The sequence below is a fragment of the Mustela lutreola genome, chromosome 5, assembly GCF_030435805.1.
Source record: "Mustela lutreola isolate mMusLut2 chromosome 5, mMusLut2.pri, whole genome shotgun sequence".
NCBI lineage: Eukaryota > Metazoa > Chordata > Mammalia > Carnivora > Mustelidae > Mustela > Mustela lutreola.
In genome coordinates, this window is record NC_081294.1 from 11,962,971 (window position 1) to 11,988,669 (window position 25,699).

Consider the following 25,699-nt stretch of genomic DNA (forward strand, 5'->3'; position numbering starts at 1 on the left):
CCGTGTTCGAGAGCCACAAGTTCGTACTTCCTAGTCCTCGCCGTCCCCTGCGTTCCTTTCCCCTCTGGCAATCACCAGTTTATTCTCTATATTTATGAGGGTTTTTTTTGTTGTTGTTGTTTGTTTGTTTGTTTAGATTCTACATGTAAGTGAAATCATACAGTGTTCGTCTCTCTCTGTCTGAATTACTTCGTCTAGCCTAATACCGTCTAGGTCCATGCATGTTGTTGCAAATGGCAAAAGCTCGTTCTTTTCTATGGCTGAGGAATTTTCTATTGTATATATACCACATGTTCTCTAGCTAGTCATCTATCTGTGGACACTTGGGCAACTTCCGTATCTTGGCTATTATAAATAATGCTACAATAAACATAGGGGTGCATATATCTTTTTGAATTAGTGTTTTCCTTTCCTTTGGGTAAATATCCAGTAGCGGAATTATTGTAGGGTGGTTTTATTTTTTTATTTTATTTTTAAAAGATTTTACTTGACAGAGAGAGAGAGAGAGAGAGAGAGAGAGTGCATGCAAGCAGGCAGAGAGGCAGGCAGAGGGAGAGGGAGAAACAGGCTCCCCACTGGGCAGGGACTCCATCCCAGAACCTTGAGACCATGACCCGAGCCGAAGGCAGTCGCTTATCCAACTGAGCCACCCAGGCACCCCTGGTAGGTGGTTTTATTTTTAAATTTTTGAGGAATCTCCATATTGTTTTCCACATTTCACACTGGCTGCACCAATTTACATTCCCAGCGACAGTAAACAGGATGTTTTCTCCACATCCCAGCCAACACTTGGAATTCTTGATTCTAGGTATTATGACAGGTGTGAAGTGATATCTCTTTGAGGTTTTGATTTGCATTTCCCTGATGATGAGTGATGTTGGGGTAGTTATTATTCTTTTTTTTTTTTAAACATTTTTACTTGGTAAAACAGACTGACCATACTGAATTGGAATTTTTTTTTTTTTTTTTTAAGACGTCTGTCAAATCCTAGTAACTTGGAATAACTACTCTAAAGAAGATTAACTAATCGGGAGCAGAGGCCTTGTTGGAAAAAAAAAAATAGCTGGATATTTTTAGTGGATGATTTTGAAATTACCATAAATTTCCTACTCATAAATGTTATGCCCAGCTGACTCTAAGCAGCCATTGATAGTAAGACCCCCAGCTCCACAAAAGGAACACTCTTTTAATTTGAGCAAAATGGCAGCAGGTTTTTTTCTTTTGAATTTTCATCAGACGGGCACCCTTTGGGGTGCTTGGTAAGCGTGCATTTTCTCAAGCCTGAGCATAGGTCGCTAGCCTTTCTGGGTAGGGGTGAAGGATGGGGGAGGAAGAGGAGGGGAACAGGGCTTTGCCCAAGAAGGCCGGGGTGCTTGGTTGAGGGAACAGGCAGTAAGAGTACGTCTGAAATAATGGGCACACCCAGTGTCATGTTGAGCACGCACACCGAGAGAAGTGAAAATAATGGGCAAGTCGGATTTTTACCTGTTAATCTGCTTTGAAACAAAAACCCAAATCAAAGTCAACGCAGCAAGCAAAGTGCCTATGATGCCATCAGAAATGGACCAGCTTCCACTCGTCAGATGAGCTGATGGAGTTCTTATAGTTTGGCTAATTCAGGAAGAATACAGTCAGGCAGGATCTCTTTCTCACTGTGTTCATATCACTGTCTGGTGATCAGAATGACTGACAGAATAAATATAGGTAGTGACAATCCTTTTTTTACCCACATTTCACAACACTCAACCCTATCCAACAGAATTGATCTGGTACCCACAACTACAAAAAAAGTAGCCTTGTAAAAAGCGGTAGATCACACATTGTCAGATACAGTTAGGCATGTACCATGACCCCAGCAAGGGCTTGGTGTGTGGCAGACCTTATTTTTATTGTCCCCTTGGTGACTCATGAATCACCGCAGCCCATAAACTCCTGACACACTTTCCAGATGAGCAGAATTCACCATCTTGATAGTAAAACTACCCCTCATTAGTAAGTAGCTCAAAAGGTAAAAAGCCACCTTTATGAGGTAGCAAGTATTAGAGCAACATCAGAAAGAGCGTATGTGATTAGAATAACTGGAATGATGTCGCCACGCGATGGATTTATTATGTCTGTGGTATAATTGCTTTTTTCTGAAACAGATCATAGTGAAATTAGTAATGGTCAAGAGTCAAATCAGGTATTTCATATCTGTACTTTTTTTATTTTTTTATTTTTTACTATTTATGAGGAGACAAGGATTCCTGGCTGTTTAAGGAGAGAAGAATCCAGGAATATTTCTTCGCCCCAAGAAACCTGACCCCCAAATTAAGCCTGAATTTATATTATGTCTTTCTTGATTTGTGGGTGACCATGGGATGGATGTGATCTTACACTTTGCGTATGGGTGGATCTCTCTGTCGAAGACACGAAGCTGATGTTCTCAGCATCTGTCTCCCAGGAAAGCGCTTAAGATTTGGCAATGTGATGACAAGTGAGATGGCTTCTCGGCTGTGAGGACGCTTATAATCTAGACAGGATATGATTTGTGTATGTGCGTAACTCCTTTAGAGAAGAGAATGAGGACGTCCTGGAGAGAGACACAGAGGAAGTCCGAAGGCACAGATTTCTCCTGGCTGGAGTGTGGAGGGCAGCTCACACAACATGCAAGGTTTGCTTTGAGCCTTCGGGATGGGGTCCAGGAAGGGGAACTGACAACATCTGATATCTTGGCAATTAAGATTCGGGCACATCAAGGGGTAAGGAGGTACGTTTCCAAAAGAAAAAGCAGCAGGAGTATGAAAGCGAAGGGCTTTTCCCATGGGGGCCCCAGGGGCAGGCGGAATGCAGGGGAGTGTTAGGTTGGAAGACAAGACGTGCCTAGGTCGTGGGAGCTTTGGAAACCGGACTGGAGACTTTGATTTTTATTCCGTACGTGGTCACTGCCGCCAGACCCTGTTGTTTGTCGACTCAGCAGGTATTACTTAGTCCTTTTTTTTCCTTTGCTAACAGAGCCATCATGATCATAAACTCTGTATTTTATAGACCATCGGCATTTATAAACTAGTTCTGTACGTGTTTGACCTGAGGAACAGGGCTTGAGCTGATGAGCCCTGGAGGGAGGGAGGAGGGTGGGGAGGAGGGAGAAAGGGAGAAAGACTGGGGAGAGCTAAAAAGGCAAAATGAAGGCCATGAATTATAGCAGCAACAGGACACACCTAGGAGCCTTCTAGAATATTAACATGTACAAAAGTCACTTCACATAATACTGGAAAGGCAATAACTTTCTAACCACTCTGAGTTGATAATAACATATTTAGTATGATTTGAGTCATTCCAACAGACAGCTTAATCCCCTCACAGAACTATAAGATCTGGGCTAACCGAGGACAGTGTCCAGCCAGAGGGCTCTCATCACACTGTTTGACAGAACCTTCTGTCTCCCTTTGTGTGCCTCAGGAGTATTATGACCCGAGCTGAAGGGAGACGCTTAACTGACTGAGCCACCCAGGGGACTCCTTTCTTGCCTCTTCTAACATCTAAGCATTGGCAGCAACTCTTGGCATTTCTTGGCTTGTGGCAGCAGAAGGTCAACCTCTGTGTCCATTGGCCTCTGCCTCACATGGCCTCCTTCCCTGTGTGCCTTATCCATCCTGTGACTAAATCTCCTGTTCTTCAAAGGACATCGGTCAGTGGATTTAAGGTCTACCATAATCCAGGGTGATCTCCTCTTCACATTTTACCCCAGCTTTATTGAGATAAAGTTTATTGTTGATAAAGTTCAGCTCTGTGCAGTGTAATGTGTACCCCACAGTTACTTCCGAGAATCGTGAGATGGTGAGCACGTAAGGGTAGGTAATATCGTCATCCTGTGTGGAAACAAAAACAAAAAAGAAGAAAGCAAGAAAAGGCAAGAAATTCTTTTCCTTGTGATAAGAACTCTTGGGATTGACTCTCTTGGACTTCATCTTAACTTGATGATAGCTTGATGATGATAACTTCCAAATAAGGTCATATTCACAGGTGTAGGGGCTAGGGCTTGAACATCTGTTTTAAGTGGGGGGACACAATTCAGCCCGGTTCAGCCCATCGGTGTATAACACATTAATGATACTCCTGGGGCATGGCTTTTAAATTTCAACTGCTAATTTTTCACTGCTAGTATATATAAACACAATTGAGGATTGTAAATGCCTTTGTATCCTGTGACCGTGCTAAGCTCATATCATAGTTCTAGTAGCTTTCTTGCAGAATCTCTGAGGTTGGGACAGCTGAGTGGCTCAGTCGGTTAAGTGTCTGCCTTTGTGTCAGCTCATCATCTCAGGGTCCTGGGATCGAGTCCTCCCTGGGGTTCTGTGCTCAGCAGGGAAGGGAGTCTGCTTGAGGATTCTCTCTCCCTCACCCCCTGGCCCTCTCCCTTGCTTGTGGTCTCTCTCTCATGCATGCGCTCTCTCTCAAAAAGAAATAAATAAAATCCTAAAAGAAAAAAAAAAAAAAAAGAAGACTCAAGAAAGAACTCTTTTCTAGAAGTTTCCAAGGAAGCATTCATAGCCCTGTTGACACCTTGATTTTGTATTTCTAGCATCCAGATCTTTGAGAGAATACATTGTGGTTTTTTGTTATAGCACTCCCAGGAAGCTAACATGTAGACCAAACACTATAATTAAAAGCCAAAGACTGTTGGGGCACCTGCGTGGCTCAGTCAGTTGAGCATCTGACTCTTGATTTTGGCTCAGGTCCTGGTATTGACCCCCGAGCTGGGCTCTGTGCTCAGTGAGGAGTCTGCCTCTTCCTCCCTCTCTCTGCCTCTCCCCCTGCATTTTTTTTTCCTCTCTCTCTCTCTCTCTCTCAAATAAACAAATACATCTTAAAAAAAAGTAAAAGCTAAAGATTGTTATATTGGATGAGAAGCAACTTATATACTGCGTTTAAGAGACATGCTTTAATTAAGAAGACAGACTGAATGTAAAAAAGTATAGAATGATACATGAGCCAACAGAATGCTATTGTGGCTTATTACCACCAAAACCAATAGATCAAAGGAAAGGGCTACTGGAGGAGAAGACAGACATTTCTTATTGATAGAAGAAGCTATTCAACAGAAACACAGAACAATCCTAAGTTGTATAAACCTCACCTAGCAACATGGCTTTAAGCCATATGAAGCAAAAATGAACAGAAGTAAAAGGAGGAACAGTAATCCACAGGATAGTTATAGATGTTAACAACACGTCTCCCTCAGCAACTGATCAAATAGGCAGGGAAAAAAATCAGTAATGTAAAAAAATATTAGAGTTATAGGATTTACCAACTTCATCTGAGCAATGAGCTTAACAGTGCAGAAAATCCACCCCACTGACAGACACCTGTGACATGGGGTGTCTTCCCAAGTGTTGGCAGGGTTTTGATTGATTTAGTATTAGGAAGGGTTCCCCTAGTGCTCATTACACAGACTTTTTTTTTTTTTTTTAAGATTTTATTTATTTATTAGAGAGAGAGCAACAGAGAGAAAGGGGGGGAGGGGGAGGTGCAGAGGCAGAAGCAGCCTCCCCACTGAGCTGGGAACCCAACAAGAGGCTCAATCCCAGGACCCCAAAATCATGACCTGAGCCGAAATCAAGAGTTGGATGCTTAACCAATTGAGCCACCCAGGTGTCTCCAGACTTTCTGTAGAGATAGAACAGGAGTAGCTTGTAACTTTACCACTTTATTCCCTACCCCCAGTGCTTTGGCGGCAGGACATCAGTGCCAGAGGAGGAAGAAGGAGACCAAGACATTAGGATTTGACTGACTTAAGAAATATATAAACAATGATAAGACCAGAGTTATGACTACAAAGATTTGTTAAGGGGGATTTGTGGTTAAGAAGCCAAAGCAGTGTGAACCCGAGAGGCAGTGTGGTTGATGATTAAGGAGAGAAGTCAGAGTCCAGACCAGGGGAGTAGGACTGTCTTGCTTCTCTGCCTTGAAGCCCGGGTGAGGTAAGGCTGTAAAAAGGGAAATGAGATAAAGAGTGGGCCAGTGGAAAATTATGGGAGGCCATGGAGTGCAGAGGTTTAGAGTATGGACTTTGGAGTCACCCTGCCTGAGTTTGAATCCAGTTCTACCACTTGCTATGTGACCTTGGGCAAGGTACTTAACCTCTCTGGGCCTCAGTCTCCCAACTGAATGGTAGGAATAACAATGGTACGAGGTTATAAGAGTTCTATGAAGGAACATGTCAGGCAAACTGCTCTAGTCGCAGGTGTCTGAGCAGTTGAAGGTATTGGTGCAAAGGTCAGGTCAGAGGGTGCCTATTCAGGTAAGATGGGCCTTTGGTCCATCCTCAAAGCATCAGAGAGAGCCCTGAGGCAGGCGAGCTCTGGAAGGCTCCAGGACGCTGAGCAAGAAACCTGCCTCTGGGAAGCAGAAGCCTCCTTTCCACTAGACTTTGGTATCATCCTCCATCTTTTCTGATTACGAAGGTTCTTTGCTGTGGCATTATTTGTCATAGCTAAAAATTGGAAACCACCAGAGTGTCTATTAATAAGGGAATGGATTAGTTCCAGTACACAGGCAAACCATGAGACTCTTAGCTAGAGAGAACAAACGGAGGGTGTTGGAGGAAGGTGGGTGGGGGATGGGCTAGGTGGGTGGGGGGCGTTCAGGAGGTCACGTGTGATGAGCGCCGGGTGTTGCATGTAAGTGATGAATCACTACATTCTCCTCCTGAAACCAATATTACACTATACAAAAATTAGTTAAAGTACATTTGATGACTACTCTAGAGCCATTAAAATAAATGAATTGATTCAACACATAGAAACCCGAAAGGCTCTCACAAAGCTAATGCTAATGAAAAAAGGGAGTCGGAAACTTCACCAGCGAGGTAAAATGTAGGTCAGTTTTGAAGAATGCAAAGAATACCATTGTATAATGCTTCTGGCAAGTATAATGTACAGAAAAGTATACAAACACGGTCCGGATAGGTGCATACCCAGGAAGAGAGGGCTAGGACTAGAAACAAACTTCATCTAGCACATTCCCTTCCTTCATTACCTGAAGGAAAAACTACAGTTAATTCTGCATGGAGGGCCCATTACTTTTCTTCACCCTTGCTTATTTTTAAAACGTTTTCATGATATTGTAGATAATTTAGAAAACATAGTATAGAAGAACTAAGGGACTAGCCCTCATATATAATCATCACTATCATTTTGCCCTATCATGATGTGTGTGCAGATGTGTATCTGAAATTGTATTGGATGGGCCATTTTGTAAAATGCTTCTTAAACTTAATGTATTATATTTCCCTATGTCATTAAGTGTTCTTTAAAGACGTGTTAGAAAGAAAACCACAGGTCCAAAACGGAGTGACTTACATCATAGGCCTGGTCACCAAAACTTAGGTAGGGCTTAACACCTGACCTAATTACAGTTTCAGCCTCCCCCAGAAATGGAGTCTTAACTCGTCCCTCAGGAATTTGGGGTAAGCACCAGTGAAGTAATCTGTCCCACGGACCCTCTCCATCCCCCAAAGGCAGCGCAATAATGGCCTTCCCCCAGGGGAAGTTGACCCTGCCTGAAACTATTTCTTCTGTTCTTTTGTTAGTTGCCCCACCCTGTTTCTGCCTCCAAAACCTTTCCATTTTGTGCAGCTCTTTGGAACTGCCCTCCACTGGCCCCCATGGAGGCTTCCCCATTCACGCATCATTTTAAAAAGTCAATTAGATCTTCAGATTTACTTGGTTGAATTTTTTTTTTTTTAACACACAATTTTGAGTGGCTTCCAAATAGTTCATCTCTTCACCTACCACAATTTATTCCATTATTTTCCTGTAACAGGACACAAGAACTTTCTGACTTTTTGTTGCTATAAATAATGGGCCTGCGAACATTATGTATTTCTGGTTATTCCTTTAAGATACATCTCTAGGGGGAGAGCTGTGGGTTCAAAATGTATGGTCCCCCCCTTTTTTTTTTAAACGTTTTATTTATTTATTTGACAGAGAGAAAGCACAGGTAGGGGAGCAGCAGCAGAGGGAGAGGGAGAAGCAGGCTTTCTGCTGAGCAGAGACCCCAATGTGGGGTTCGATCCCTTGATCCTGGGTCCGTGACCAGACCAGAAGGCAGCCATTAACCTACTGAGCCACCCAGGCGTCCCCTGTATGGCATTTTTAAGGCTATTGACACATAGCCAAATTGGTTTTCCGAAAGTTTGGACCAATTAACACGTCTATTGGTATTATGTGGTATACTTGCTGATTTTAAGGTCTTTTAATTGGGTAGTAAGATTCATAAACTTACCCTACCTCTGTTACAAATTTGTTTTCCTGATCTCCAGGCCTGTTTTCTTTTGGATTTCCTCTAGGGGTCATTCAGACCTTGGGAAGGGAGTGGCTTATGGGTGGAAGACTGCCCAGGTGGGCGATTTTCCTAATATTTGTTCCTGTGGGAACCTCAGCACCCGCCCCCCACCCCCTTTCCCACCCTCAGCTCGGATGAATTCAGTCACTTCCAGTCATTAGGCTGAGGGCCAGTCTTATTACTGCTCACGCCTCCTGTTCTGGTGACTAACACGTACACTACAGTCTTCCTTCCTAAAGGAAAGACAACCTGTTATTTTGTACTTGTTGCTGTCTTGTATCAATAGGAAGCCAGTGGCAATCCTCTTAGAAAAAACCCCTGATTTAACCTAAGTGGCTGTTTCTTTCTAAATGTGATAATCCAGCCCTGGCGTTCACTGACAAAGGTCCTTTTCAGAGGGACACACCTCTCCATATGTGAAATTGATTCTCGTCAACAGGCTATTATTTATGGGTATTCTATGGTTCAGTGGAACTAGTGGTGTAGACTTGGCCTGTTAGTTGACACGTCCTGTGTGTTTGTTGTAGCCCACGTGTTTACTTCTAGGATGTGTGTGGACATAAGCCCTAGCTATTTTCAAAGAGCCTCCCAGTTTGTGATACTGTATTGATTCTCAACTTACATTAATATAAAGTTGACATTATTTGCATATCCAACTGTCAACATAAGATTTTCATCCATCTAACATTTAAAATTTTTTTTCTTTTATTTTTAAAAAATTTTTATTTAAGAGAGAGAGTGAAGAAGAGTGTGAGTGGGCGGAGGGTGGGGGGGGGCGGGGTAGGGGGTGGGCAGAGGGAGAGGGAGAGGCAGGGAGCCTGACAAGGGTCTCGATCCCAGGACCCATGAATCATGACCTGAGCCGAAGGCAGACACTTAACTGACTGAGCCACCTAGGTGCCCCTTATCCATTCAATATCTTAAAGTAAAAAAGTAGTTCCTTCCCAGTGATCTTAGGGTAGATAGCCATATCTCCATGACCCATATGACTTTCTGATCTTATTCCACGCAAATGAACCCCGCTCAAACCTCATTAACCTTCTTTCTAGACCTCAAAAACACATGTTCCCCCTGGCCTCAGGGCCTTTGTACATGCTATTTCCATGGCCTGGAAGAGTCTGCTTCTTCCTGGAAATAACTTCTGACCCAGCAAATTCCACCCCTGGACCTTCCTTTGCTCAATCTTAGTGAAATCTTTCACATGAGCTAAAAAAAATATCACATCTTAAGAAAAGGCTATCCCTGACGGCCTCGACCATTTCTAGATCCTCTGATGTATATCATAGCATCTTGTGTTTTGTGTATCATGTTTTGTAACTTACAACTCAGTGTTGATCTATTATCACTGTTTGACGTCTGTCTCTCTCCTTCGTCTTTGAGCCCCACATGGGAAGGGGTGGCTTTTCTTCATCGCCGTGAGCATGGCTGGGAGCACACAGGGCAGGGCAACAATGCTTGTCAAGAGAATAGACTGAAAAACTGACATAAGACAGCTGACAGCTTCGGTTGGTCGGTGGGATGGCCGAGCATCTTTGCATGCAACTTCCCTGCAAGGGAATATCTGATTTCTTATGCCTTAGGAGAGTGTCAATCAGAGTGGAAAGTTGAAGACAGATGGGCAGTTTTTCTTGCCTGATTTCTCACCTATTAGGGATTGGGCTTTGTTATTGTCTTTGCCTCAGTCTCATTTAAAAATGGAAACAATATCTTTACATTTCCTTCATCCTAAGACACCTCCAACTTCAAGATGACCATCTTTTAATTTTTTTATTATTTTTTAAATTTATTTTCAGCATAACAGTATTCATTATTTTTGCACCACACCCAGTGCTCCATGCAATCCGTGCTCTCTATAATACCCACCACCTGGTACCCTGACCTCCCACCCCCCCGCCCCTTCAAAACCCTCAGATTTACTATAGCACCAATAACCATAAGATACCTGGGAATTAAACCGAACCAAAGAGGTAAAGGATCTGTACTCGAGGAACTACAGAACACTCATGAAAGAAATTGAAGAAGACACAAAAAGATGGAAGACCATTCCATGCTCTTGGATCAGAAGAATAAACATTGTTAAAATGTCTATACTGCCTATAGCAATCTATACTTTTAATGCTATTCCGATCAAAATTCCACCAGTATTCTTCAAAGAGCTGGAGCAAATAATCCTAAAATTTGTATGGAATCAGAAGAGACCCCGAATCGCTAAGGAAGTGTTGAAAAACAAAAATAAAACTGGGGGCATCACGTTATCTGATTTCAAGCTTTACTACAAAGCTGTGATCACCAAGACAGCCTGGTACTGGCATAAAAACAGACACATAGACCAGTGGAACAGAGTAGAGAGCCCAGATATGGACCCTCAACTCTATGGTCAGTTAATCTTCGACAAAACAGGAAAAAATATACAGTGGAAAAAAGTCTCTTCAATAAATGGTGCTGGGAAAACTGGGCAGCTAAATGTAGAAGAATGAAACTGGACCATTCTCTTACACCGTACACAAAGATAAACTCAAAATGGATAAAAGACCTCAAGATGACCATCTTAAGAACAAACCATACCAAAAAAAAAATCAGCATTGCTTGTACATTAAATATACATATAGATTATAAAACACACCTGGTTCCTGGACATGTTAACATGTGAAAAAATGAACATCTTAGAATTTAGACAGAATTTGGCAGTCCCTATCACAAAGGATGGATGTAAGTAGTGAGAGATGAATCCATGGTGAGTGAATTGCTAAGTGCCTTTTTGTGTGTGTTTTCATGAAACAACATGGGAGCATATTTATTCCAAGAGATCACCGTTGGGTGTTTCTTGTCCCAGTGCCACCCCGGCCCAGGCCTTCACTAGTTCTTGCTTGCCACCTGCATCTCCCTTCCCAGAACTCCATACTGGCCTCCCACTACAATCAAGCAAGGTGCAGTCACTGGAGTCATTCATCTAAGCTCCAGACATGCTCTTCTCACTGAAGAAGTCCACAGCTGGGCAAAGCATTGCTCTCCCTTAACATGGAGAGAACAAAGTCAGCCCCCTCAGTTACTGTTTGAGCTTTCCCACCTCAAGACCCCATTCTAACTTCCCAACCTTCCCTTTGTTCAACGCTGGTTTGTTCCTGACTCCCTGCCAAGCCCACTTAGACCGTCTCCTCTGCTTTCTGGAGTCATCTCCCTCACGTGACCTCCCTTATGCTGTGTGGGCTTCTCCTAGAGCACTTGCTTCCATGTTTCCAGCTTGGAATGTAGTCAGACATGCACGTAACTGCTCCCTTCTAAACCATAAACTCCTTGAAAGTTGGCACTCCACCTTATTTACCTTTATATTGTGTTTTATATATATAAGAAGCATAGAATGAGTGAATTGTTTTTTGGCTCCTGAAACACCAAAAGGAAGAGCATTTCAGTATCTGTTATGTGACACATAAATTAAATCTGTGAGGGGCACCTGGGTGGCTCAGTGGGTTAAAGCCTCTGCCTTTGGCTCAGGTCCTGATCTCACATTGGGCTCTCTGCTCAGCAGGGACCCTGCTTCCTCTTCTCTCTCTGCCTGCCTCTCTGCCTACTTATGATCTCTGTCTGTCAAATAAATAAATAAACTGTTTAAAAACAATTAAATCTGTGAAAGAAAAAAGGCTCCTAGTGAAGGGATCTTGCTTTGGTAACAGTCATGTCTTTTTCTGTGTGTTCTTCCTTTGAACAAAATAATGGTGTAACCAGGCCTTTCTTTTTTTTTGATAGGAAGAAGGAAGGATGTATATGCTGGTGGGTTGTACTATTTTAGCTCCGTGTCCATTCATGTCTGTATACAATGCTCAGAATGCAGCCAGTGTACAATGTTGAATTAACACTGGTGCTTTACTGTATGAAGGTGGGTTAAATCTGGATTAGAAGCCCAGGAGCTGATGATGGGATCAGTGAGCTGGGTTTAGGGCACAGTTGGGTGAGGTCATGCCTCCCATAGCCCCTTTTTTCACTGTGGTTCCTGGGGCACAGGACACCCACTGAACATTCCCATCCCAAAGGACTGGGCTGACTCAGCTTTCAAGAACATAGATGTCACAGAGAATTATTCTAAGTCAATGACCTTGTGTTACCTCAAAGGGCAAGTTCATGGTGCCTGAGGGTGCCCTAATGCAGCTCTACAGACAACACGGCTTATTCTATTTTATGGCTCCCTCGAGATTTAGGAGTGCTTTTGAAGTAATGATTTTTTGCATCTTTTAAAATTATGTAAAGATATGATTTATGTAAAAATCCAAACCCCTTTCTTTTCCAGGGGCTGAATTGCATTTGTTTCTGTATCTAGTGGTAGCTGTGTTTCCGAGTGTTAATAGCACAATAAGTCAACAACACAGTTTTGCTAATTGAGAGATGATTTTCAGATTTCTTTTAATTATTGAAAAGTCAAAATAGCAATTCTGAGTTAACAATAGTGGCAACAACAAAGCCGAAAAGCCCCAGTACTTGTTACGACAGACTCGGAGGTCAGGGGATGTGGGTTTCAGCCTCACCCCGGAGTTGTTTGAACTTGATCATCACGAGCAAGCTCTATTCTTCTCTCACTCCTGCCTCTCCAGCTGTAGAACAGAGGAGGCGGTGAGAGTGCTGTCACACCCCAGAGAGGCAAAGTCAATAAAATGTGTGGGAACATCTCCCCAGACTAAAAGGCTATATATACATTTGAGTTAAATGTTGAGCCTAAGATGTTTCTAGGTACTGTTCCTTCTCTGTTGATTCCTTATGAAAAACAACAAAAAAACTCCATCTCTGTGACAGGTGACAAATTGGTCATCTGTTAGAAACCAGACAGGAAATATCCTTTATCTTTCCCTCTTTCTCGGCACTATGCACCTTCCTGTTCAGGCACTACAAAAATGGACTGGTTTTCTATGAGAGATGTGCCCCGAGTGGTCATTCTGTCGGTGTGTATGCCCTGTCTTTGTCTTTGAGCCATGAACTGGTCCCCGGTGGTGGGGCAGAGTTTCCTTCATCATGCTAGTGTCCCACGGAAAGGTCACCCAGAGAACTGCTCCACGGAATGAGGTTTTAGAGCAGGGTGTTCCTGAGTCTAATTTTCTCTGCATTATTTTAACCAGCTGCTAATAGAAATAAACAGGTGAACAACCTCTCCTCCAGTTTTGGTAAGTTTCTCAGGTAGAAGCTGTTCAGCGAGAAATGTCATTCTCTAGCTCTTTCCAAGTCTTGTGATTTTTATCAGAATAGAGTTATTTGCCTTAAGAATTTTTCTAAACCTATTACTTCCCTATAAAAGACTTTTCAGTTGAAATAATAGGTTTTTCATTATGTAGTTACTTTCATTGCTGGAGACTCAAAATACTCAAAAAATACTTGAAGCTCCGATTCAAGGACCACTGTCGCTGGTGTAAAATTTGCATATGGTGATGTACAGTGGCCATTTCAATACCTTGCTGCCATATTAATAAAATCCAGAAGTAATGAGAAAGGATCCGGCATCTTAATAACATCACAGTGCTCTTTTAGAAATGCTGAATAATCACTCTGGCTGGAATTGGGGATGTAAAGGCTTTCCATTATTTGAAGAGCATCATAGGACGCCTAATGACCTAGAGAAAGTGTGACCATGCTTTCTATCTTATCTGAAAGGTGCCCCTTCTGCAGATGGGCTTTCTGGGGTAATGTTTCTGGAGGCCACATTTTCTCATCTACTTTTTCTTTCACTTACATGAAAGATGCTGGCTCTAGGGTGTATCCCACAGAATCGCTGCTAGCTCTGGAATCTCAGCGCCATTCCCCTAGATTGCAAAGCCCATCTTTGAAGGATTGCAACCATATCTACTCACAGGTCTGCTTAATCCATTGCAACCGCCAACCTTGGCGGTGATCTGAAGGCTTAGGTAGGCTTGTGCCTTGCGTACCGCTCTAGCTCGGCCGAAATGCTACCATCATTCAAACTACTTTGTAGAAGTTTAGCACCTTTTATGTAAAACATTTAAAATTGTTTTGTGGTGGGTACATTTTTAGTCTTACCTGTAAAGTGAGAAAACCACATTGTGTATGAGAGTAGCAGCTGGGTAGCCTCAAGAGGCATCTCCATAAGGGTTTGCTCTACAGTTTTTAATTTTAGTGAAGATTAAAATGAAAAGCAAAAGAGGTCTTTCAGGAGGCGCCTGGGTGGCTCAGTGGTTTAAAGCCTCTGCCTTCGGCTCAGGTCATGATCCCAGGTTCCTCGGATCGAGCCCCACATTGGGCTCTCTGCTTGGCGGGGAGCCTGCTTCCCTCTCTGTCTCTCTCTCTCTCTCTGCCTGCCTCTCTGCCTACTTGTGATCTCTCTGTCAAATAAATAAATAAAATATATATAAAAAAAAAGAAAAAAAAGAGGTCTTTCAGAACTGATATATTTTTACTTAAAAACAGTTGCTAAGATGTGTTTTTCTTTCCCCCTTCCACGGGAAAGTCTTCCTGGGTATTAATAACATTTAGGGAGACACAGTTATTTGATTCTTCAGACATAAGAGCCTAGAACAATCCGTCTCAGTAGATGAGGGAAGTTTCCTCCGGCTATAGCAAAAAACAGTTATTTGCTCAAGATTGTAATAGTTAATGGCAATTGTGTCATGGAAATGCCCTGAGTGCTTTATGTGTTTATTGTACCTTTTAGAAAAAGCTTTACATTCATCTTAATACTGTTGCTCAACTGGAACATGTTTTGCCCTGCTGACAAGATAATTGGTTGTTAGTGGGTCAGGAGAACATCTTAAAATTCCTTTGCAAGTTGTCTTTCAGCACGTGGAGTGATAGCAGCGCAGAACGCACTCACCATCTGATCACCTGGAACCCAAGCGGAATGTCTGTCAGCGTCCGTTGCCTCATAGCCAGTGCGGTCACCACTCCCACAAATTAGTGCTCAAAGAGATGCTGTGTCACGCGTACCATGGAATATAGGCGTGTGGGATGGAATGGGGGAAAAAAAGGTCTTTCAACCATTCCTGAGATCATATTTCCCTTTGTTACAATTTCTTTTTTTTGGAGGTATGTGAATTAGCAGCTATTGAGTTAGGTAAAAATTGTCCCGTGAATAAGCCCGTTCCTGTGAAAGCTGGCTAAACCATGATGATAATTGCATGAGGTTTCTTTAGGATTTCAGATCCCTTTCTTACCAATACTCTGCCTTGGTGAGATAGCAGATCTTCTAGAAGGCTGTGGTCTAAGGTGGCATTTCCCTACCTGGTAATTCTTCTTGGAACTCTAGTGTCTCACAAATTGTTTATAGTTGGCTCATAAAGAAAGGGCTTTCCTGATTGTATTCATCAGGATTCTCTAGAGAAACAACTGTTAGGATGTGGCTATACATTGAGATTTATTATAAGGAATTGGCTTACGTGACTGTGGAGGCTTATGACTCCAAAACCTGCAGTGTGAGCCAGCAGGCGCAGCCCCGGGAGAGCCGATAGTACAAATGAAGTCTGAAGACATTCTGCTGGAAAATTCCCTCTTGGTTGGCTTTTGTGTTCTATTCAGGGCTCCAACTGATTGGCTGTGGCCTACTCACATTGTGGAGGGAAACTGCTTCAATCACAATTTACTGATTTAAATATTACCCTCATCCAAAAATACCCTCTGAGTTGAAAAATAAAATTAAGCATCACAAGTCCACCCTTTGTCTACGTGGTACCTATATGTGTCCCTTTCAACCATACTTAACCACCAAATTAAGACAATAACAAGGTCATAATTCCACCTAACATGATGCAAATACCCCACATACAAATGAATACAGACCAACTCTTTCTCCAGATGATGCACAAAGTCTTTGGACAATGTCCACTCTTCTCGATACCCTATTGCCTAAATACTGTGATGTAAAGTTAACAAAACTTGTGTACTGTGATATAAAGTCAACACAACTTGTGTTATAGGAAAAGGGAATAAGGGGGGAGAAACAGAAATAGTTGTTTAATTCACACACACACCTCTACACACTCACACACAGATAGTCAACACACACACATATTTAAAACCCTGAAAATTGCAGCTCTCATTTTGGCAACTAGTCCCATGGTAGTAGTTGGTATCCACAGCTGCCTTCTTTCACCATCTATTCTTTGCCTTCAGCCAGCATCAGCATCTGAGCTGCTCATGGGTTCTTTTCTTTCCTTGTGGGGTAATACAAACCTTCATTCCTGAAGGCTCTGGGCCATGAGTAGTCTTGCCTGGATTGGGTTGTTGTGGTTTTGCAGTGACTTAAATCACAGGGCATGATAATCCTGAGGGATTTCCTGTCTCTCAGACATACCCTTCCTAAGCCTCCGCTGTAGAGTAGAAGCCCAATTTCCCCTTGGTGGTCAGGATCAATAACCCCAGCCAGTCACGTGACTCCCTATTTTGCCTGTTGCTTTGGAAGCATGAGGAATCCAAAATGGCCGGGTAGCAGTCTAAACTTCTAGTTCAGTGGAATCATTCCAAAGCATTCCTCCCTTTGGAACTAAGATGTGTAGGCCAGCAGGCCTGGAGTACAAGATCATGGGGACAGCAAGCAAAAGTTTTGCAAGTGAGTGACTAGAGGTCATAGTGAGTAATGCCACCCACAACTGCGAATCTGAGCTCTCAGAGACACGGCGCCATGTTAGAAACTGATTCAGAGCATGTGCAGTCCCCTGGGGAATCTTGTTCCAGCTTCTCAAAGTTTTGCTACCTGCACTGTGACTGAGTCTTCAGAAGGTGCATTCTGTCTTTCCACTGAACCAGCTCTTTCAGGGTGATGGGGAACACGGGAAGAGCAGTGAATTCCGTGAGCCTGGGCCCATTGTTGTACTGCATTTGCCCTGAAGTACCTCTGGTACCAAATCTTTACTAGTTAGGGTTTTCCAGGGAAATACAAGTGATAAGTTTGTGTATACACATAGAGAGCACAAAATTTATTAGAAGAAATTACAATTATGGAGGCTGGCATGTCCCAAATCTGTGGGCTGGCAGCGTTGAGATCCAGGAGAACAGATGATACAGTCCCAGTCTGAAGGGTAGAGCCTAAGGGAAGCCAGTGGTGCAGATGGAATGTGAAGACATTCTGCTGGAGAATTCCATCTTGCTCAGGGAGCCCAATTGTATTTTTCTGGTCGGGCCTTCAACTGATTGGGCAAGGACCATCCATATTATGAAGGGCAATCTGCTTTCCTCAGCATTCACCAATTTCAATGTTAATCTCATCCAAAAATACCTTCCAAGTTAACCATCAAACTGGCAAAAAATAAAACCAAAAGAGCGGGGGAGGGGAGGAAGGAACACTGCATGTTATAGTCCTCTTACAGAGGGAGAATCACAATACACATGATCATAAGTGTTAATGAATGTTAATGTCAGGCCCTGAGAAATTCTGCAGTAAGGATGCCTTTTCATGTTCATATAACCCTGTCATTCTTAAAATTATTTGCTCATGGGAAACCATCCCCCCAATTATTTCTTCTGTGAAAATTTGCTGCCATTTTGCTGTATAGTTGTGTTTAGAGAAACATAGATAAAAGGCTGCTCTATGGAATGGTGTCTATTAAAGCAAGTGGCTCATTTGGGGATTAAATTGATGATAGCAACTTCATTAACAAGCTTCATTACCTGAATCTAGTAGCCTAAGTGGGTATTTATGTATTTGATTTATTAGATGCTTACTGGCAGCTCTGTTGGCTAAAGCATGGTGCCAATGAATTGTAAGTAAGGTATAGAGAAGTCTGTGCTGCCGAGCTCATGGAGATTGGGGTGGGGTGGGGTGGCCCCTACCTCACTTACTGGTGAAAAGCCTGGTTGAGCAAATGCCGGTAGCAGAGAGAGCATGATGGCTGCCATCATCAGCTCAGGGTATAAAGAGGGGCCCCTGCCTGATTCCGCACACGGTGGATAAGATGTGAAACACGAGGTGCACTTCCAATTATCATTAGCTCTAGCACAAAACCACCATCTGAGAAGGGCACAAAAAGAAAGGGAATCCTCAGTCAAAGAAAATAGCCGAGCCATTACTTTTTTCCACTTGCAGGTTCCTAGGCTTATAAGACCTCTTTTAACTCAAGAAAATAAGGAAACGATCTTTCCTGAGATGCCATGGTTCCCTGTGGCCTTTCTGGAGACGTCCACACGACCCAGAGGCAGGGGTGTCTTAGGGAAGCGGCGGCCATCTTGGTAAGAGCCTTAACTTTGTCCCCTCCTTTCCTGCTTCTTTTTCCTTCTCCCTTCACTCCTGCAGCCCCTGTAAGTGGTAAGCTTTGCCTCAGGCTCCGTTTTTTTAGGGAAGCCAGAGAAGACAATGCCAGTCTAGTAAAATAGAAGTCATTGTGGTTCATGCGGGATTCTTTTTTTCCACAGAAGGAAACCAGAATAGATCATGGGAATGGAATTATAACCTTCACCAGACAGGGGAAAAGCCTTGAAGCCAGTTGCTGCCCAAACAGCAAGAGCCCTTTAGCTGCACTGGGAGAGAATGAAAATGATTGCCTATGTCTTGGGCTCCCTCCCCAGAGAGACACAGGCTGGCTGTCTGTGCGGCTCTGGGCTGGGTCAGGTGGTGCTGCCTCCTGGGGCCAGTCTTCAGGGCAGCCCCTCCAGCAGAGTGCTCCCCATACCAGCTGCCCTGTCTAGCTCTGCCCTGTCTAGGGTGTCTGGGCATTTGTAATCGTCCAGCGACCGCTCTAGCCGAGGTGAACTGCCCATCTCCTGTCTCCTGCATTCGAGTCATCTCCCCAGGAGCCAAGGATTGTTGTTTGGGAAGCCTCCCAGGACAAAGCTTTTATGGGCTTGGCATAATCTGCTCTACCTCCTTTCCCCACAAACTCTGTACTTTTGGTGCCTCAGTTTTGAGAATGTGAGGTGCGCTCTGTATGCATATGTCACAATCGAGCAGAAATATTGGTGTCTCTTTTCAAGTAGACATGAAATAAAGACTTGTTGAATGAGTAAAAGCCGTTACAAATATTTCTAGGGCCGTGGAGAGTGACTTCTCCACAGAACAGTATGGCTGCATTTTTGACTTTCTGTTTGTGTCAGGGAAGATCTAAAGCTCTCACATTGCAGCGAGTTAGGAGAGACAGACTTTTTTCCCCACAGCAATGAACTTATCACCAGATAATGCCATAAGCCTACCAAGCTGAGTATCTTTTCTTGCAACCTCCTGAATACGCTCTTCTTCTCCCTTCTCCTTCATGTTCTGTGCCCTGAGGGGCTGCACTTGCTGGGCTCTATCAGTTGTGACTCTCTTGCCATCTGGTCTCCAGTTGGGTCCAGCCAATGGGATGCGGTGGAGGGAATGAGGAGCTCACACCTTAGTACTTTCCATTTGTGAGCGCCATTTACTTCCTACTGTGACCTGTTGGCTAAACAACTTTCTCTGAAGGTTTGTATATTTTTCAACCTGTGGTGGGTAAACGAGTGACGTACTTTATTAACTGTTGTTATATCCATCCTCGACTAATTAGAAATTCACAAGAAACAGAGGGGGCCATATTTCACTGTCTTCAAATAGAAGCCAAGGTTATCTCTTCCTTGGCAAATGTGTATCTAAATAAATAACACAATAAAATACTTTGAAAAAGTGCCATTTAAAACACAATTCCATCTGTTTTTAATGACTCAGAAGATACTTTAGTAGCCCGCAGGGCAATCAAGAGCCATGGGTTATGGGTAACAATTATAATTGTACTAATGATACATGGAGTCTGGTTAATAGGAGCCAGAAAGCAGAATTTTCTATGCATTAGGTCTAATAATCCTATATGTGTTTACTATGAAAATTCTTTATGCATAATGTGATGTAACTAATAAAACAGAGACCCAGAAAAATGACCCAATGATAGGTTTTATATTTTTGAAATAAAGTCAGAAGTATTTGTTGATTGTCTCCTGTGTTCCAGACACTACTACGGTACGCTTATCTATTTTCTTTCATCCTCTTGGGAACTCACCGAATAGTTTTTGGGTTTGTTTTTTTTTTTTTTTTAAATCTCTGAGAAGTTGAGTAACCAGCCCAAGATTGCATCCTTGGTGAGGGGCGAAATCTGGATTAAAGGCCAGGTCTGTTTGATTTCAAAGTTTCTCTTTCACTGGACCAACTGCCAGTCCAAGGATGGTTGAATGGGAATCCAAGAATTCACACACTGGTTTTTCAGAGCTGTCATAGTTTTGAGAGATCTGGAAGAGGTTAATCCCAGCAGGCAATGACAGCTAGTACTTCTCTTTTCATTTCTTCTTTCCAGAAGGAACTGATTCTTATGATCCAGGCTTTGCTGTGAGTCTTTAGCCACTGCAAGGGCATACATAATGTGCCCACATTAAACTGCGGGACAATCCTTCGTGGTAATGGCTGGTAGTCACTATGCTGGGGAGATCCAAAGATTGAACTTCTTACCTGAGGAAACAGTAGGAAGTCATTCTTTCACACAATCGCTTACAGCGCTGTGCATTGAATCATAGAGTTTTAGAGCCGGAGGAGAATGCTTATAATGAAAACAATAATTTTTACTTACTCTTGAAGACCTGTCTCAAAATAGCAGACTATATTTGGCAGGCAAAAAAAGGCAATCTTTATTTTTCATGTCCCATAAGCAAGGCAACAGGCTCTGCGTGAGAAGGTAAAATAAAGTCTTCTTTGTCAATATTTTATGTTCTTCAGACTTATACCCAAACATATGTTAAATCCTGAAGGGTGACCCAGAGCTGGAAAGTGAATCCGGGCTCATCGTGTGGACACAGCTAGCGTGGCAAAGGAGGAAGATGGCTCACAGACTGATGTACGTGGGTGGGTGTCCACGTGTCCTTGTCTTGGAGCCTGTCCTTGACTTGTCGGTTGACAAGCTAGTGAAGTAGTAAAAGGGCGTTTTTAAGAGAGTTCTTAACAGGGAAAGCTCTGCGGGAGGCAATCCCAGGAGCTGCCTGGGACAGGGGGAGGGTGTAAGCATCTCCCAACCCAGGACTTGCCAGGTGCCCTGCCAGGTGCCCTTGACGTTAAACCTGGGGAAACCAGGGATAAGTTTGTGTTGCTTAGAGCAAGAGTCCGCATTGCCAACCAGACCTTTGTGAGATCCCACTCAAGAGAATTCTGCAGACATGTGGCATTGATGCAGGCTAATTTTGAAGTATTCCTCTTTTCTGATTCCATCATTCTTATGTTTTAAAATACTCAGGGATTTGCTCTGCTGAGCAACGTGTGAGACGTGAAGGATAAAGGCATTCACAGTCCTTCCGCATCTGACCGGTGCTCCAGCTCCAGCTCCTACAATACTGCCTGGAGTGTTTGCTGCTTGCTGAACGTTTATTAAATGGATGGATGGATAGAGGGAGGGAGGGAAGAAAGGAGGGATGAAATAATGAATAAACTTTCTGCATGATGGAGGAGGGCAGGAGGAGCTCTAAGGAGCGCCACCCAGTGTCCTCCAGGCTGGGGCCAAAAGCGAGCCCCAGGGCAGTTGGCCGAGAGTCCAGAGCTGGATGTGTGAGTGACTAGGTTCTGTTCAAGATCCCGCATACTTGTCCTTTTCCTTCTGCCCCCAGTGGACATTGGCACTTGGTCTCCACACCCCCGCCCCCCAACCACGGGACCCGAGGGGGCCTTCAGGACAAGAAGAGCAAATCCTGGCATATCCACTTTTCACTACCCTGGGTCAGAGTGGCTCCTGGAGCGTTCACAAAAATCACATGTGGCCTCCATCTGGAGATGGGGGCGGAGGAGGGAGCTTGGCACCGCAAGGCTGGGAGGCTGTTTTAGTCATGCAGGTGAGAGCTGATGAAGGCTTGCAAGCAAACACAGGTGGTGAGAATGGCCTGGAGGTGATGTATTCTGGAAACATTTGTAGGGAGAATCATCAGCACTTATTGGACTCATCATATCCTGCCCTGAGGCTTTAGATGTCCCCAAATACAGTGAGTTTATAGTTTCCAGCTGAGAATGTTGGATAGATACCAGCTATTGCTAGGAACTGGATTTTTTAGAATGGCCACTATATTCATTGTTTTTGAATTTCTGAGTACCATCTGTTTGGCTCTACAATGCTTTTCTTTCTGTACTTAATAGAGACCTATTGAAATGGCATTTAATTCAGAATTTTTGCACCTACAAATTCACTGTACCTTTTCTCTTTTCTTGTCACCCTAGCATTGTATCCCCCCCACCCCACCCCCACTTTCGCCTTAGCCATGACTGGCTCCGTGTATTGCAGGAACACCATACTCTATAACTTTGATTCTGACCCCAGGAAGGAAAACCTTTAAAGCTCACAGGCATCCTTAAAATACATTCATGATTTCCTTGCCCCTGATGCATAGGGTTGCAGGAGATGGAGGCTCTGGAGGAGAAAGGGCATATCTCATGTCAGGGCCAAGTCATTTTAATTAATTCATTCATTCACTGATTAGCCAATTAATTAGTTAATTAGAAAGATTTGTTTACCTACTTTAGACAGAGAGAGAGAGAGAGCAGGAGCCATGGGGAGGGTCGGAGGGACAGGGAGCAAGATTCAAGCAGACTACCCGCTGAGCGCATAGCCTGACCTGGGACTCGAACTTAACAACCCTGAGATCATGACCTGAGGAGAAACCAAGAGTCCATCGTCCATAGGACCACGCCACCCAGCACCCTCCGAGTCATTTTAAAGGTGGATTCTCACTATTCTTCTGCTCCTCCCATGAGGTCCCTAGTTCTTTTCTGGAACTCTGCAGCTTCCCCATCGATTTGCTGTGACCGCTAATTAGTAACACCTGCCTACCAGCCTTTGTCTGCCGATACCAGGAAGGTTGCCTAGAACAGGGTGGACCGTGGTCAGTCCCCCTGCGAGGATCCACTCTGTGCCATGCTCTGCAGACTCAGCTTTTTGCTCTTACCAGTTGTCTATACTCGGTTCCTACCTTCTGTGATCTGAGCTGCTCTGCTTAGCCTGGACTCCCGGGGAATGTGTTCCCGTCTCCTGTGTCACCCAAGTGCAGACCTATCGTTCACTGCCTAGCCCTGGATTCCATGCCAACCTGGAGCCTTCCCCGTGATCTCTGGTTTGGTGTCAGGACCCAGGCTTCCATCTCCCTGTTGTCCTTTCCCTGTGATCCTGTCCTGCTATGTTTCATGTCTCTGGGTGGCAGTGAGGCCATTCTCTTGACTGTGTCCACTTGAGACTTTTTGGTTAAAAGAAGTTGTGTCCTAGTTCCTGGTGCTGTTATTTAGGTCCCCCCGTTCTGGGCACCTTTCAGCCAGTTCACATTGGGACCCAAGATTTCTAAGTTCTACCTCCACCATTATTCCTCAAATTCAACTCCTCATCCAGAAATTTCATTCAATGACCCTATCTGGTTTGATTACACCTTTTAGATTTAACCTGTGCTTATTGGTCTGTGTTTCAGGAGGAAATCTGCTTACTGGGTACTTTCTGTTTTCTCTTTTGGAAGGCAGAAATTACTCTTCTGCTTATGTCACTTTCTAATGTAACCAACCCCACCAGATATATTGTAAGGCAACCAAGAATAAGTTCAGATAAAGTTGATTCTATTGATGGTTATGGAAAGGTTATTTCTTTGTGAAATGGAAGTAATACCAGGAAAAAAAATTAATGTGATTTCTTTCCTTCACTTCTGAGTATGTTGTCTCATCCCTGACTATATCGAGGTTTCTGTCTGTCTCATGGGTGTGGCCCAGTGGTAAGGAGTGGGGCTTTGCTGACAATTACAAAGCTAATGTCAAGGGAAATTAAAAAAATTAATGTTCAGATTCTGATTTTCAAAATAGGCTCTTGCTGCTAAGTAATAGGCCTGAAAGCCCTATTTTGCTGAGAGAAGATGCCCACATTAGCACATTAAGGTCTGAACCCCAGCCCTTCTGTTCCTGAGGTTATGGGGAGAAAAGGGAGGGCAAGGCCCAGAGAAGTGAAGGAATGAGACATGAAGTCTCTCCCCACCCTTAGCTTTATTGAGGAATAATTGACAGTTGAAAGTTGTATATATTGGGGCACTTGGGTGGCTCAGTGGGTTAAGCCTCTGCCTTCAGCTCAGGTCATGATCCCAGGGTCCTGGGATCGAGCCCCGCATCGGGCTCTCTGCTCAGCAGGGAGCCTGCTTCCCCTTCTCTCTCTGCCTGCCTCTCTGCCTGCTTGTGATCTCGCTCTCTCAAATAAATAAATAAATAAATCTTAAAAAAATTATATATATTTAAGGTATATAGTTGGTTATTTGATATATGTATATATTGTCAAATGATCACCACAATCAAGGTGATTAATGTATCCATCCCCTCACATTATTTCTTTTTTCTTTATTTCTTCGTGAGAACACTTAAGAGTTACCCTCTCAGCAAATTTCAAGTATACACTACAGGATTTCTAACTGGTCACATCGTTTTATAGTCTGTCTCCAAGACTTCTTCGTCCTGGCAACCACCATTTTACTCACAAACTAGTTCGGATTTCCCATGTAAGTCAGATAACGCGCTGTCTGCCTTTCTGTGCCCAGCTTATTTCACTTAGCACGTGAAATAAGGTTCAGCCATGTTGTTGTAAATGACAGCATTTCCTGCACCCCCCCTTTTTTTAAAGATTGAATAATATTCCATGTACATATATAGCACATTTTTCAATCCATTTAACTGCTGATGGACATTTGGGTTGTTTTCATGTCTTGACTATTTTGAAGAATGCTGCGGTACACATGGGGTGCAGACAAGTCTTTGGGACAGTGATCTCGTGCCTTTCAAATATATGCTCAGAAGTGGGATTGCTGAATCATATGGCAGCTCTATTTTTAATTTTCCGGAGCCTCCATACTGTTGTTTCCCATAACGAGTGCACCAGATTATATTCCCACTAACAGTACACAAGGGTTCCCTTTACCCACATCGTCTTGATCACATCTTTCTGGGAGAGAATCCAGGGAAAGGAGGGGCGTCTTGTAAGTTGAGGTGTTGCTGAGAGTGTGTGGCGTGGGTTCCAGTTTTAGGCTGGGAGCTCTGAGAGGAGGCGGTCTTGCCGGCTGCTCCCTCGTGAACCTGGGGACAGACTCCTCAAAGCAAGCTAGGAAACACGGAGTGGGCCAGCTTCATTTGCCTGACCGGCCCTTGCTTCTGATTTTCAGAGGTTAGTAAAATAACATTTCCTGCTTATTGTCAAACTCTCTGGTCTCTCTAGCAAGCACCTTACACCCCAAAGACTTGAGTTATTTACCACCAAATCTGAGATCACTCCATATTTTTGAAAGGCTATGTACATCTAAATATTCACTTAATGTTTTTTCTTTTTGTACTTTTTTTGGGTGTGAATCGTATTGTTTGACAGTCGATGAAGACTATACTTTTTATATTAGTGTGCCAAGAGCTTTAAATCATGCCAACTAAGTGAGATAAAATATTGCTTAGCTGAGTTAACTCTGATGACAGCTT

At 43.5% G+C, this 25,699-nt stretch overlaps 1 long non-coding RNA gene across 2 annotated transcripts in view; it reads left to right on the forward strand.

The window, feature by feature from the left end:
- Positions 1-18,474, forward strand: part of LOC131831599 (uncharacterized) — a 39,054-nt gene extending 20,580 nt beyond the window's left edge. For both annotated transcript variants that reach the window (XR_009353721.1, XR_009353720.1), the window contains exon 3: positions 18,338-18,474. This is a non-coding gene — a long non-coding RNA (uncharacterized LOC131831599). The remainder of the gene's footprint in view (positions 1-18,337) is intronic.
- Positions 18,475-25,699: the final 7,225 nt, after the last annotated feature.